The following is a 14,084-nucleotide window of genomic DNA, read 5'->3' on the forward strand; positions in this document are numbered from 1 at the left end:
CGAAGCTGCTCCGGCGAACCGGCACCAGAGCAGCACACAAAACGCCGTTTACCTTCCCGCTATACAGCGGTACCTATTCATCTACTTGCACTTAAGGGTGTTTTCTAGGTGGGCAGGAGCTGGGACCGAAAGACAGGAGCTCACCCCGCCGCGGGGATTCGAGCCGCCGACCATGCGATCGGCAAGTCCTAGGCACTGAGGTTTTACCCACAGCGCCACCCGCGTCCCTTGTTAAGTTGCTGCTAAAGCTGGAATGGCCTGGGATGAGCCAGAACAGCAGATATATAAATAAGATCCCCCCCCCATGTTTGAGACACCTGAAATCCATATTTTTCGAATGCAAACCACTCCAGTATTATAATTTATTTACCTCTTAAAACCCAAAACTCCTCTGAAACAGAACATGGTTGGATTTCAGCCTCGTGTAACCCTAGCATATTTGCAACTAATTAGTGCATGAAGGCATGGGACAAGGGTGGCGCTGTGGATAAAACCTCAGCGCCTAGGGCTTGCCGATCACATGGTCGGCGGTTCGAATCCCCGTGGCGGGGTGAGCTCCCGTCTTTCGGTCCCAGCTCCTTCCCACCTAGCAGTTCGACAGCACCCTTAAGTGCAAGTAGATAAATAGGTACCGCTTTATAGCGGGAAGGTAAACGGCGTTTCCGTGTGCTGTGCTGGTGTCGGCTCGCCAGAGCAGCTTCGTCACGCTGGCCACGTGACCTGGAAGTGTCTCCAGGACAGCGCTGGCCCTCGGCCTCTTAAGTGAGATGGGCGCACAACCCTAGAGTCGGACACGACTGGCCCGTATGGGCAGGGGTACCTTTACCTTTACCTTTAGTGCATGAAGGGATTAAAGAGTAATCGTCCTGACGGCTTAGTCTATGCCACTTCCCCTCAGTTTGGGAGGAAAGGGGTTGCCAAATCTTTGTTATCTCACTCCTCATGTGGATTTCAGTACATCTTTAAAGGAACTCCTTCCAGGCAGTCACCACATGGCTTTAACCAGCCTCTCTTGTTTCAGAGCAGAATGGAGACTTGCCAAACATGTGATCTCTGTGTTAGGGACGTGGAATAACTTGGAAAGAGCTATTAAAAGGGGGTGTTTTAGGAACACACTGGAAGGGCACATTTTAAAAGTTTTACAACTTACGTTCAAACTTTGCCTCCTACATTGCAAAGAATTGGGGCAGGGTGGGGTGAGTGGAATGGGAGGGAAAAAAACCAGGAATTTTAGGCAGGGCATGTTTGTCCCAGTTTCCGATCCTGAAATGTTGGGCGGTATGTGCTAAGATAAGGGACGTGGGTGGCGCTGTGGGTTAAACCACAGAGCTTAGGACTTGCCAATCAGAAGGTCGGCGGTTCGAATCCCCGTGATGGGGTGAGCTCCCGTTGCTCGGTCCCTGCTCCTGCCAACCTAGCAGTTCGAAAGCACGTCAAAGTGCAAGTAGATAAATAGGTACCACTCAGGTGGGAAGGTAAACGGCTTTTCCGTGCGCTACTCTGGTTCACCAGAAGCAGCTTAGTCATGCTGGCCACATGACCCGGAAGCTGTACGCCGGCTCCCTCGGCCAATAAAGCGAGATGAGCACCGCAACCCCAGAGTCGGCCACGACTGGACCTAATGGTCAGGGGTCCCTTTACCTTTACCTTTTATGTGCTAAGATAATAGAAATCAAAGTGGCACGTTGACCTATTTTCCAGTGGGGTAATGTGTGATGAGAATTGAGCAATCTCTTCCATTATGTTATGGAAATATTTGGGTGCGAGGCTGCTCAGTCACCCAGCTCGTCAGCCAGAGCCTGCCACCAACCGGAGCAAATAGCTGTAGACCAAAGTTTATTGCGCAACAGGTTCAAGGAGGAATTTTGAACCCTGAAAATGGGGTGACAAGGACTTTTAAAAATTTCTATCTTATCCCAGCATATAGTTCATTACCGTATTTTTCGCTCTATAAGACGCACCAGACCACAAGATGCACTTAGTTTTTGGAGGAGGAAAACAAGAAAAAAATATTCTGAATCCCAGAAGCCAGAACAGCAAGAGGGATCGCTGCGCAGTGAAAGCAGCAATCCCTCTTGCTGTTCTGGCTTCTGGGATAGCTGCGCAGCCTGCATTCGCCCCATAAGATGCACACACATTTCCCCTTACTTTTTAGGAGGGGAAAAGTGAGTCTTATAGAGCAAAAAATACGGTAAGTATCATCACTACATCATTGCTATATCACTGCTACATCAGAAAAGGGGAGGGTTATACATGATTAACATAGGAGGAATGTGTTGGGGGAACAGGGGGATACAGGATATGTATTGGGAAATACATTCTAAGCACCTACTACAAAGGGACAATAGAACTTTGGTTTGCATAGTCTGCCACCTGGGCAAGTCCAGAGGAGTGCCTTTGCCCAGCGATTGAGGCCTATGAGTACCTTCCTGTGAGTTTGAGGGACTATGGTGGGGACGGAGTGGTTTCCAAGTCCTTGGCCAATGAAGCAAATTAGCGATGGAATGAAGGAAACTAGCAAAGGAGTTGATTTTATATGATTTTTAAAGCTAGGTAACTTCCCTGAGCTGTCAAGTCGAAAGGATACATTTATGCATACTATTTGTAACATTTAACAACTTAAAAGATGTGCCCCCAACCACCCGTAATTTCCGTAACAATTATGTATTCTGTTTTATTCATTATCAAAACTTGGCAAGCAAGTGCATTAAGCTAACTGTTGCTTTGAGGGTTTGTTTGTTGTTTTTTTAAAAAAATAACCTTTATTAAATTAAAAAGCCACAACAATTGACTCATCTTGTGATAGATTCCTTGAGGCCATTCTTCGTGCCCTTGACATATTGTTGAAAATTCTGACCGATTGGTCTTCTGCTTGAGAAATCTCCCGCAACACTGAGTTTTGGGAAGTCTGAATGGCAGGATCCAGTGAAGGTGGTATAAAATGTGACTTAGGTTGAAAATGACTCACGGTGTGGGGAGACTCATTCTTAAGCAAGTTAAGCAAGTTTGGGTTTCCTTTGGAATTCATCAAATGGGTTAAGATCTTATATGAGTTGCTCACATCTAGACTAAAGGACAATGGGTATGTTTTCTGCTACTTTCCCATTACTCAGAGGAACTAGACAAGGACGCCTACTTTCACCCTTGCTTTTTAATATGTGCATGGAACTCTTAGCCTGTGCTATAAGACAACATAGGAAGTAGTACGTAAATCATTTGTATATTCTGTAAATTGGTTCAATTTGTAGATGCTATTATTTTGTTCATTTATAAACCTCATTCTGCTATATTCCTGTGTCAATGCAAATGATAGATGACTTTAGTGAAATATCAGGATACCCTATTAATTGGTCCAAATTGGAATTGAGACCTGTGGGTGTAGCCTTTCAGGCCTTCCCCAGGGGTAGGAAGAGCATTGCACCCGGGGGGAGGGAGGGAGGGAGGAGCCAAACAGACACCGAGGGTAAAATTCAGAGAAAGAGCTTTATTTCTGCCATCCGGGGTAGCAGAAGGAACCTGCGTGATTGATTCACAGCAAGCACACCTGAAAGCATTTTACAAAGAGCTTGTATCCATTTTCCAGGTCCCCCTTTACCCCTCCCAACCTCATGAGTTTTGTTCACATAAGTTTGCATGAATAGAAACTGTTTCTGTACTTCTTATCTTAGCGCTTATGATCTTCAAACAAAAACATCTTGAAGGTCCCAGGCCACAGGGAGGTTAGGCTGGCCTCAACCAGAGCCAGGGCTTTTTGGGCTGTGGCTCCAATCTGGTGGAACGCTCTGTCACAAGAGACTAAAGCCCTGCGGGACTTGACATGTTTCCGCAGGGCCTGCAAGACAAAGCTGTTCCACCAGGCCTTTGGCCAAGGCACAGTCCTTTGGTAATCCTCACAGAACTCTAGCCCAATGGTTGCCATTAATGTGATTTTGAATTGATTTTAGAATGAATTGATTTTAGAATGCTGTGTTACTTTTATTGTTGTTAGCCGCTCTGAGCCCAGCTTTGGCTGGGGAGGGCTGGATATGAATAAAATTTTATTATCATTATCATTATTATTATTATTATTATTATTAGGTTGGCAGGAGCAATGGGAGCTCGAACCGCTGACCTTCTGATTGGCAAGCCCAAGAGGCTCAGTGGTTTAGACCACACACACACTCTTATAATGCTGAAGTTAAAAAAAAACTCGTGGGAGGGGCAGTTAACCAGGAATGGACTTTTTGTGGGAAGACTGCAATCTCAGTTCTTTTATCATGGTACTCAAAACCTGGCTCCTCAAGGTGGGAGCAGGGGTTATTGGTTTGTTATGTTATGTATTTCGTGTTTTCAGGTTGTATTTGTATACTGTATTGCAAGCCACCCTGTAATCTTTAGATAATGGGCAGTACCCAAAATTTAATAAAATAAATCCTGAATGTCTGCCATTTGCACCTGGCTTCAGTTGCGCCCAAGTCTTCATTTCTTTGCTATAGTCTATTGATCTAGTCCAGGGGTTCCCAAACTAAGGCCCGTGGGCTGGATAAGGCCCGAGGGAGTCGTTTATCCGACCCACGGCAACCCCCACCGCCTGCTCTTACCGGTGCTGCGCTGCGTTGTGCGGCTGCCCACTTCTGGATCGGACGAGCACCAGAAATAGCTTGTGCGCATGCGGAAGCATTTCCAGTGCACATCCAGGTTGGAGGAGGCCCATGCACATGCACACAAGCTATTTCTGGCACTCCTCTGACCCGGACGTGTGCCAGAAATCGCATGTGCACACGCGTATGGGCATGCGCTCCTCTGGCCTCCAGCCCACCGCGCGATCAGCGCTGGAGACACCAGCCTGAGGCGCGTTAAGTTTGCTGACCTCTGATCTAGTCCATTAATCTTCCAACTGCAGGGCTAAGGTGTCTCATAACCAGGCCACAGTGTCTCATAACCAGGTCATCATGCCCTGATATAATGCAAGCTCACTGCCATCAAGCTGACACCAGATTATCAGACAGCTGCCACAACAGATGCAGTGTTATGCCAGTTTATCCAGTCATCCTTTGAGATAAGATTATTATCCGGCAGCTGCCGCAACAGATGTACCTGACACAGCTTGCTGCAGCCATAGGTGTGAATCATGGCCACCACAACCTTTTATCATCTTTATTATTATTTCACAACACATGCACACAAGCCATTTGCACCTTTGGGCCAATTTTTGCATAGGAAAAGGAATTCCTCTACTTTGGACATGTACCAACAAGCGGCAGGTGAGCCTGGTAACAGAGGATACCCCTGGCATATTATTCATAAAGTCCGGGTGGAAGCAGATGCAGGTGACAGATGGGACCTTGTTGTACCCCAAAGCAAAATACCACAAAAACGTATTGCCTGTTCTTTTGAGTTTACCCCACAGATGATGGAGGTAAGAATCTGTTATGTACTGAGTTGAATAGGATCCAAACTGCAGCAGTCTGATTGGTCCTAGAACAATAGGATCCAAAATGCAGCAGTCTGATTGGTCCTAGAACAATAGGATTCAGAATGCAGCAGTCTGATTGGTCCTAGAACAATGCAGCAGTATGATTGGTTGGCAGGAACCACCCAATCATGCTCCAGATAGAAGTGAATCCACAACCTGATTGGCTTACAGTAGAATTCCGGAATTAACCAATCATGTGCATCCCATTGTGTAAATAATGTATATAAAGCAGATACTTTGAGGGGGCATTCATTCATTCATTCATTCCTCCTCACCACTATGAGCTGAATAAAGAGCATGAAATCACTTTGCGACTCTGAGTATATTTCAGAATCATAAACAGATACTGTACTGGGGCATTGTATCTCAGATTGAAGGTCGTGATCTCCAGAAATGCGATTCATTTAATCAAATGCACTTGTCAGTTGATATACATTGGTGCCACCACCCGCCCTATTAAGACTCGTATGTTAGGACACTGATCCCACATTAGAGGCAAAATTAGAGAGGCTCTGCTGGTTGAACACTTTATTGAACAAAACCACACTTGTGATGACTTTCACTTTTTGGTTGCAAAGCACATATCTCCAACCAGTGGAGTTACTGGTGTTAATGTGTCCAGATTACTTTCCCAGATGGAGTCCAAAAATATTTATAAACTCAGTACACTAGTTCCACGTGGATTAAGTTCAACACTAGAGTTTGCAGGATTCATGTAATTGCTTGCAGCTGTGTCTGTGGTCTTTCCGCCGCTGTGCCTTTAAATGTGTGAGCCCTATCCATGTTTGATAAGGAGGTTTAACAAACTGAAGGGCATTGTCTTCTCTGTGGAATTGGAAACATGCAGATGGGAACAGGCAAGTTCCTACAGAGATTTTTTGCATTAGTGGGACTGAGGATATTAACTATGCATGTACGAATAGACTAGTTATTGTCTCACCTTTATTCTTGTAGATATACCCCTGCTTTAAGTCGTTTACATACTGTCTTCTCTTGCATATTATTTACTGCAAAGGTATATCTTAATTATGCATTCTCAACGTATTTTTAATTTTAATTTTCCTTATCCTACTTGTTAATTCAGTGCAATTCTGTTACAATTGATTTTGACAGTTTGAAGACTAAGCTCTTTAGCGATGAAACGTCTGATTACCGGTGTTAGGAGCAGGCCTGGCGACTGGATTTATGATCGAGGGGGAGGAGACCACGGTTTTGTTATTATATCGGAATGTGAGTTTGACCTGGGAGAACCCCCTAAGAAGTTGGAGGAGTACAGGCCTGCGAGGATTAATGGGCAGACTTTAAGAATGCTTTGTACCGAAGTGTTGAAATGGCGTCTGTCTGTTCGAATATGGCTCTTGGAGGAACGGAAAATCCACACAGGATATAAAAATGTTTGTTTTTAACCTGCTTGTGGAAACTAAAGAAAGGAATATATGATAACAACAAGAAGATGAACCCGTATAGGTTCTCATAGAATTTAAGGAAGTTCTTTTTTATTTCATTGGGGTCTTCCAGGATTTGTTCTTCAACTTTTACAGTGGTGCCCCACAAGACGAACGCCTCGCAAGACGGAAAACCCGCTAGACGAAAGGGTTTTCCGTTTTGGAGGCGCTTCGCAAGACGAATTTCCCTATGGGCTTGCTTCGCAAGACGACAGCCCATAGGGAAATCTCCGGGACAGTGGGGAAGCGCAGCTCGTCTTCCCCGCTGTCCTCGGACCTCCTCCGAAGCCTGGCGGCGGGGCGGGGACACCTCCTCCCGCCGCCGGGCTTCGGAAGGATGCCCCGATGCCGGGCGGCGAGGCGGGAACGCCTCCCCCCGCCGCCCGGCATCGGAACGATGTCCCGAAGCCGAGCGGCGGGGCGGGAACGCCTCCCCCCGCCGCCCGGCATCGGAACGATGTCCCGAAGCCGAGCGGCGGGGCGGGAAAGTCTCCCCCCGCCGCCCGGCATCGGAACGATGTCCCGAAGCCGAGCGGCGGGGCGGGAAAGTCTCCCCCCGCCGCCCGGCATCGGAACGATGTCCCGAAGCCGAGCGGCGGGGCGGGAACGCCTCCCCCCGCCACCCGACTTTGGGGCGGGAAAGCCTCCCCCCGCCGCCCGGCTTCGGGGCATCGTCCCGATGCCAGGCGGCGGGGCAGGAACGCCTCCCCCCGCCGCCCGGCTTCGGGGCATCGTCCCGATGCCGGGCGGCGGGGCGAGAAAGCCTCCCCCCGCCGCCTGGCATCGGAACGATGTCCCGAAGCCGGGCGGCGGGGCCGCGAAGCCTGGGCGCGCTGGCAACTCTCCACAAGGAGCGCTCCCGCTGCTTGCGGAGAGGTCCGCGAAGCCTGTCCTGGACCTCTTCTGAAGGCAGGCGGGGGGCAAAAGTCTTTGTCCCCCCCTGCTTGCCTTCCCAGGGGCTTTTAAATCGCCCAGACAGCGGAGAAGTCCTCCGCTGTCCCGGGCGATTTTAAAATGCCGCCCGCCAGAAGAGGTCGGGGGAAGGCGGTTTCCATAGGAACGCATTAATTGATTTTCAATGCATTCCTATGGAAAACCGTGCATCGCAAGACGAAAAACTCGCAAGACGAAGAGACTTGCGGAACGAATTAATTTCGTCTTGCGAGGCACCACTGTATTTTATTGATGGTACTAAGTTTTCTTCTTTTTCTCAGTTTCTGGCGTGGCAACTGAGAAAAAGAAGAAAACTTAGTACCATCAATAAAATAAAAGTTGAAGAACAAATCCTGGAAGACCCCAATGAAATAAAAAAGAACTTCCTTAAATTCTATGAGAACCTATACAAAAGAGAAGAAGAAGATTTAACGGGCATCGCAAAATACCTAGAAGAAAATAGTCCTAAAAATATATCAGAAGAGGAAAGAACTGCCTTAAATAAACCCATAAAAATAGAGGAGATCCGAGAGGCAATCAAAAGGATGAAACTGGGGAAAGCCCCAGGCCCAGATGGGTTATCTGCCAAGCAGTGGCGTAGCGTGGGGGGTGCCAGGGGTGCCGGCCGCACCGGGCGCAACTTGGGCAGGGGCGCACTCGCACTAGCAGCTCTCTGCCCCTACTAAAATCCACTGGTTAGGGAGCCCGCGCTCGCTCGGCTTGGCGAGGAGGTCGCAGAAGGGGGAGAGCAAAGCCTTCTGCCGCTGGCAAAAAAAGGAGAGGAAGCCGGGCGGGCGGGCGGGCTGGCTGGCTCGCGGGGGTCTGGCTGCGCCTGCTGCTGCCGTTGCCGCTGCTGCCGGGCTTTGACAGCTTGGCGAAGCGGAGGGAGAGGTAATTGCGTCTCTCTTTCCACTGGCCGCCTGGGTAGTGAGCCGAGCGGAGCAGGGAGTCTGGCGAGGGGGCGGGAAGAGACTTTCCCCCCTTTTTCCCACCTCGCCTGGTCAAAAAGGAGAGCGGAGTCTCCTCAGGGTGCCCTCAGGCAGGGCAGGGCAAGGCAAGCAGAGCGAGGAGGAGAGAGAGGGGAAGGGGGGGGAGCAGCCAGGAAACGACGCGGTGTGGAGGGGGAATCAATTAAGGAGAGAAGCCTCGCTGCTGCTGCTGCTTGGGAGAGTAAATTACTGTACTTGCCTTGCCCCGGGTTAGGGGGCGCAAATTATTTGCCTTGCCCCGGGTTGGGGGGCGCAAATTACTTGCCTTGCCCCGGGTGCTGATAACCCACGCTACGCCGCTGCTGCCAAGTATTACAAGGTCCTAGAGGAATACATAACACCAGTACTATGTGATGTAATCAACGAGATACTAAGAGGAGGAAAAATGCCAGCATCCTGGAAAGAAGCCTACATCACGTTGATTCCGAAACCAGATTCAGACAAACTTAACATCAAGAATTACAGACCGATTTCATTATTGAATAACGACTACAAGATCTTCGCAGATATAATGGCACACAGACTTAAAAAGTGTTTAACTAATCTCATTCATATTGACCAGGCCGGTTTCCTTCCCAACAGACAAATAAAAGATAACATTAGACATACAATAGACATTATTGAATATTTAGAATGTCATAATGAAATTCCCGCTGCTTTAATGTTCGTCGATGCCGAGAAGGCTTTCGACAATGTCTCTTGGGGTTTTCTGATAAAGTGCCTGGAAAGATCAGGGATAGATGGCACATTTCTGGAAGGAGTTAGAGCAATCTACACACAACAAAGAGCTAGATTAATTATTAACAATACCCTGACAGAACAGTTTGAAATAGCAAAAGGCACTCGACAGGGGTGCCCTTTGTCACCGCTGTTGTTTATCACAGTTTTAGAGATAATCACAAACAAGATAAGAAAAACCCCAGAGATCCGTGGCATAAAAATAGGAGCGAAGGAATATAAACTGAAAACATACGCAGACGATCTTATGCTGTCATTGGAAGAACCAAAAGAGAGCGTCGGCAAAGTGTTAAAGCTATTAGAGGAATTTGGAAAATTATCCGGATTTAAATTAAACAGAGCAAAAACCAAAATAATGACCAAAAATATGGAAGAAGAAACCAAAAACGATCTTGAAAGTCAAACTGGAATTAAAATAACTAAAAAAGTTAAATACCTTGGAATCTGGTTAACTATGAAAAATATAAATCTGATTGAAAATAACTACAAGAAAACATGGAAAGAAATAATGAAGGACTTGGATACATGGAATAGAATAAATCTCTCGTGGTTGGGGAGAATGGCGGCGATTAAAATGAGCTTACTACCTAAATTACTCTTCCTATTCCAGAATATACCGATAATTAGAGGAACCTCAATATTCAAAGAATGGCAGAGATTACTTTCTAAATTCATTTGGCAGGGAAAGAGACCAAGAATTAGATTTAAATTGCTGACAGACCAAAGAGATAGGGGTGGTCTTGCGGTTCCAAATTTGAGGTTATATTACGAAGCAGCATGTCTTTGTTGGGTAAAAGACTGGATTGTCATCAAAAACAAAAATTTGCTAGATCTAGAGGGGTTTAATCTAAGATTCGGTTGGCATGCCTATTTATGGCGAGATAAAGGAAGGGTTCATAAAGGTTTTTCTAATCACATTCTCAGAGGGTCACTGCTGGAAGTGTGGGAAAGGAATAAAAAATTGTTGGAGCAGAAAACGCCCTGGTGGTTATCACCAATAGACATTTTAACAATTAAAAAATTAAACATCGAGGGGGAAAGATGGACATATGAAGATTTACTAACCAAAACAGAATCCGGGTGGAGGATTAGACCTTATGAAGAAATAAAAAGCAAGCTGACTGGCTGGATTCAATACCATCAAATTAATTCAATGTGGAGAGAAGATAATAAGATCGGAATAAATGACAAGAAATCTAGATTTCAGATTGAAATAATAGAAAGTAAAACAAAATTATTATCAAAAATGTACAACCAGTTGCTTGAGTGGGACACCAAGGACGAAGAAGTAAAGGAAGTGATGGTGAAGTGGGCGGTAGACCTAGGGTATAACATAGAGTTTGACAAATGGAAGGCATTGTGGTGTAAAGATATGAATTTCTCAGCATGCACGACACTAAAGGAAAACATGTATAAGATGATGTACAGGTGGTACATAACGCCAGTAAAACTACATAAAATGTATAGAACGGGCGATAAACTGTGTTGGAAATGTAAGAGCAAGGAGGGCGATTTCATCCATATGTGGTGGACGTGCGAGATTCTCAAAAAATTTTGGGAATCCATCTATAATGAATTAAAAAAAATTCTTAAATATACGTTTGTTAAAAAACCCGAAGCCTTCTTGCTGGGGATAATTGGTAAGGATATCAAAGAAGAAGATAGAACCTTTTTTCAATATGCAACGGTGGCCGCCAGAACCCTCATAGCACAGTACTGGAAAACACCAAAAATCCCAACACTAAAGGAGTGGCAACTTAAACTATCCGATTATTTGGAGTTGGCTAAATTGACACAGAAAATAAGAAATCAAAGAAGTGCAAAATTTAACAATGAATGGAATAAATTTAGGATATATATGGAAATAGAGACAAGGGGAAAATCAAAATGTTGATCAGAAACACATATGTACTTATAGAAATCACAGTAGGCATGAGATAACGCTTACTACGTAAAAAGTTTTATTAAGGAATAGACACAGCAGATAGATAAACAAGGCAATATTTTCCGAAATCGAGATAAAGGGAAGTCGATCAATGTTTATTTAAAGTTGTATGTATTTTGTGTTTTTCTCTTTTTTTCTCTTTTTCTTTTTCTTCTCTTTTTCTGTTTTTTCTTTTTCATTTTGTCTTTTGTACGTTTGTGAAATATATTTATGTCAAAATTTAATAAAAATTAAAAAAAAAAAAGAAGATGAAGAAAATAACAATAGAGAGAAGATTGGACAGAACTGTGAATATTAAAGCAGCAGCAAGAGAGATGTTTGGATCCCTTTCTGAGCTCGAAGCATGGGTACCCCCAACAAAATTTTAAAAATTTGGTTTTGTAATTTGGAATTAATGTGATCTGATTGGTTTGTTAATAAAAATTATATGGAAAAAAAAGAAACGTCTGATTATCGGAACGACGTCCGAGCACTGGACCATTGATATACCACAACTGGACTCTTTATTCCTGTTTCAGGAATATTTTTGGTTATTTTTGGTCATCTGCATACTATCCCTTGCTTTTTCCTGTAGGACTAACTACCATACCTATTGAGTCAATCACCTATCCCCTACTACCCTTCTGAGAAAACCCCACCCCACCCTCTGGTGACTTCTGTTTCAGTGTATCTGAAGAAGTGTGCATGCACATGAAAGCTTATACCAAGAACAAACTTAGTTGGTCTCTAAGGTGCTGCTGGACAATTTTAAATTTTTTTGCTTTATTCCTGTGTTTGCAATTGTTCAAGATAAAATCTATTTTGGAAAGAAAAGAAATGAGCACTGAACCACTGATATATTACAAGTGAACTCTTTATTTACTGTGTTTGCTATTGTTTAAGGCAAAACCTTTTTTGGAAAGACATTACAGTGGTACCTTGGTTCTCAAATGCCTTGGTTCCCAACCACCAAAAACCCAGAAGTGTTCCAGTTTTCGAACGTTTTTCAGAAGCCGAACGTCTGATGCGGCTGTCGGCTATTGTTTCTGGGGTGCCAGCACCAATCAGAAGCTGCACTTTGATTTTCAAACATTTCGGAAGTCAAATGGACTTCCGGAATGGATTAAGTTTGGCACTTTTGTTTTTGCTATTTATTTTGCGTTTTTGTTTTTGAGGCTTTTTTGGTTAATTTGTTTTTGTGACTGTGTGGAACCCAGTTCAACTACTGATTGGTTGGTTGATTGATTGTGACTGCAGAAATGGATAAAAGCCGCCCCATCCAAACAATGATTACCATCAGTGCAGATAAGAAAATAATAATATTTATTTATTTTTATCTACAATACTCTTATTTTATAGAACAGTACATTGAGTATTGCTTTCATTTTATGGATCAATGGCCTTGTTAGATAGTAAAATTCATTTTAAATTACTGTTTTAGGGGTTGTTTTTAAAAATCTGGAATGGATTTATCCGTTTTGCATTACTTTCTATGGGGAAGTGTGCCTTGGTTTTGGAACGCTTTGGTTTTGGAACGGACTTCCGGAACGGATTTTGAGAACCAAGGTACCACTGTACCTGTGAGAGCCAGTGTGGTGTAGTGGTTAAGAGCGGTAGACTCATAATCTGGGGAACCGGGTTCGCTTCCCCGCTCCTCCACATGCAGCTGCTGGGTGATCTTGGGCTAGTCACACTTCTCTGAAGTCTCTCAGCCCCACTCACCTCACAGAGTGTTTGTTGTGGGGGAGGAAGGGAAAGGAGAATGTTAGCCGCTTTGAGACTCCTTCGGGTAGTGATAAATCGGGATATCAAATCCAAACTCTTCTTCTTTTTCTGTACTCTTGCCATTTTTATGCATGTTTATTGTTGCTTTACAGATAGTTGTGTTGGTGATATTATCTTGTGTCAAATTTGTTATGGGGGACAGAACCTCAGGTGTATACTCATTTGCATAGATTTTGAGGGAGCCCCCCCCCCCGCACCTTCACTATGCCCATGACTACAGCCCCCGTAATCTCAACTCTTTTCCCAATCTTCGGGAGGGTGCACCCTTTTCCTAACCAGAATGGGCAACAACCACCATGCACAAAAGGGAATCATCAGCATGGGTGGGGGTTGGTCTTTTTTTAGAAGTGCAAAGGGGGGGGGAGTGATGCGGAAACCCCTCCGCGATGTGCACCCCCACAAGACCCTGGGCTAATGGGGAGATATGGGCATGTTCAGTGACCCAACGACCTCCTTTTGTGGACCTAAGCAAATCTGGGCAACGGGGGTGCAAAGTTTTCAGAAACGGGGGTGCAGACCCCCCCCAAAAAACCTAGCCTACTGAATCAGAAGAATCAGTATTTACATCAGCCACTGAGCCATAGCCATACAATAAAATAAAACGTACTGAAAATAGAGGTAAAAACTTAACAATAGAAAGTACATAGGGGGGTTTTTCAATAATCAAATAGTAGATCTAATTCTAATTCTAACTTTGCAGTTTTTGCTGTCACCTGATCACCCTGATCTGCTAAAAGACAGGACACAGGAGGGAACGGTTGAGCAACCCGGCACGAACAATAATACAGTGGTACCTCTAGATGCAAACGGGGATC

Source organism: Podarcis erhardii (genome assembly GCF_964252035.2).
Source record: "Podarcis erhardii genome assembly, chromosome: 8".
Taxonomy (NCBI): Eukaryota; Metazoa; Chordata; class Lepidosauria; order Squamata; family Lacertidae; genus Podarcis; species Podarcis erhardii.